At 44.0% G+C, this 2,321-nt stretch overlaps 1 pseudogene across 1 annotated transcript; it reads left to right on the forward strand.

Moving 5' to 3' along the window:
- LOC307061128 (large ribosomal subunit protein mL45-like) lies at nt 1-971 on the forward strand (annotated as a pseudogene). Its single transcript has one exon. The product of its transcript is annotated as a large ribosomal subunit protein mL45-like (transcript).
- Nucleotides 972-2,321: the final 1,350 nt, after the last annotated feature.

Raw genomic sequence — 2,321 nt, forward strand, 5'->3', positions numbered from 1 at the left:
ATGCGCCTTCTCACCTGTCCCAGGCTCTTCACTCTTAGTCCCCATTCCAGAGGCCCTTGCATGAAAAAAATGGCAGCCCCCATGCCGGGGGAGGTTGTCTTGCTTATCCAGACCATTAGAATGGTGGTCTCTGCAGCCAGTCCTGGTGACTCAGTACACAGCTGTAGTTCTAGTGAGAACTAAAAAACGTTTCATACCCCCTACTTGTGAACCCAAATATGAATCAGAAAAGGAGTTTATAGAATGCCCAGAAAGTGAGACTGGTCACGCCTCTGGAATGTTTGGAGCATCTCACACATCTGACCTGTACAGCTGGTGTCTTCGATGCCTGTGTTCCTCCTGAGGGTGATGCTCTCATGCCATTTCTTTCAAAGGAAGCCTGACACAGAGCACTGAGCAATGGAAGAAGAATGTTGCCTCACAATTGTCCACTCGGAAGATAAAAGAATATGATGCTAATTTTAAAATGAAGAACTTCCCTGAAAAAGCTAAGGATATTTTCATTGCTGCTCACATTTATCTAAACAACTTAGATCACGACTGGCTTCACACCTTGGTGACTAATCACTGTTTTCTGGATGTGGTCTGGGACATCAAACATAAGCCCATCTGCCAGAACTTTGTAGAATCTTTAGAGCCACTCCAGTGGTCCAGATTCACTGCTGAAGTCTGCGAAAGCAGGGCAACATGTATGGCCAGGTCACTGTCCTCATGCACATCCAGCAGACTCTGACTGTCTATGACCAGTTTGGCTGTTTGATGTATGGACAGGAAGATGTGGCCAATGATGTCCTGGAGTATGATGTATTTGAAAAGCACCTGATAAATCCCTTTGGGAGCTGGATTATGCAACAGTACCCCCATGGATACTTCCTAAGCAGCCCAACCTTAAGACAGTAATGATCTCTGGCTCCCAGCTGAAACTGTGGGAAGAACCACAAGGAGAAGCCCATAAGCCTCAGCTAACCTGATGGCAAAAATGACTCCTGAGATGAAGCACGGGTGAGGTGGCTGGAAGCAGAGAAGTCTATGAATCAGGGAGCTGGGAAGTCATCCATCTCGATGATGCTGTAGAAGGAACTACCTTGGTTCTCTCCCATCCTGCTTAGGTCTTTTTAGCAGTCTCATCCTCAACAACCATGGCTGATGGCTGGGCTCAGGTGGGTGGCTGGTATGCACAGCCATGCACCTCCATCTCCTCCTCCCCCTTCCCTTCCTCCTTTTCCTCTTCCTCCCCCTCCACTACCACCGCCTCTTCCTCCTCCTACTAATTGCACATCTAGCTTCCGAGTCTAGATGAAAGGCAGTATGTTTCAGAGAACGTCTGATACCAGTTTTTCCCACAGCAGAGGCTGTCAGGAGCAAACTGGCAGAATTTTCTTTCTAATCACAGGGCAGGGACCAGAGTTTGAAATAAAACACTGTCAGGGTGTTGGACAAATTGTGGGTTCTGTACTTCTCCTGGTTCAGGCTAGAAGTAGGCCTGCCTTTAAAATGGCAGGAATGAAAGATAAGCTTCATTGTGACTGATGTGACTTCCAGGAAATCCAGACTTGGGAAAAATAATTAGTGTTTATAAAAGATGGTGTCATTAAGAGGGTCTTTTCTCATGCATGGACTTGCTGAATCATCATTTGTATTTCACAGGGGAATGTAAATCCAAAGAAATCATTTAGCCCTCAAAAAACCAAACAAAAAACAAACCCCACTCCCCCTCCCTCCACCAAACACCAGTCTGATATTGCTGTGAAGGTATTTTTCTAGATGCAATTAGCATTTACACAGCAGACTTTGAGTAAAGCAGATTTCCCTCCATAATGTGGATGGGCTTCATTCAATCAGTTGAAAGTCTTAAGAGAAAAGTCTGAGATTTCCCCAGGGAGGAAGGAATTCTGCCTCTAGATTTACTGCTTTCAGATTCAAGACTGCAAAATCAACTCTTCACTGGTTCTCCAGCCTGGCTTGGCCTGCTCTGCAAGATTTTGAATTTTCTAGCGCCTCACAATTATGTGAACCAATTTTAAAAATTAATCAATCTCTCTCTCTCTCTCTCTTTCTCTTGCTGTAGGTCTATTTCTGGGTTTTTGGTTCTGTTCCATTGATCTATGTGTCTAGCCCTCTGCCAGATATCACACTCTCTTAATAATTGTAGCTGTGGAGTAAGCCTTGACATTCTAGCCTAAATAGAGTGATTCTTCCAACTTTATTGTTATTTTCCAAAATTGTTTTACCAACTTTAAGTTCTTTGCCTTTCTGTATAAATTTTAAAATAAGCTTGTCTATGCCTACCAAAAAGTCATCATTATAAAAAAGGCTTTATT

Source organism: Hyperoodon ampullatus (assembly GCF_949752795.1).
Source record: "Hyperoodon ampullatus genome assembly, chromosome: 1".
Lineage (NCBI taxonomy): Eukaryota > Metazoa > Chordata > Mammalia > Artiodactyla > Ziphiidae > Hyperoodon > Hyperoodon ampullatus.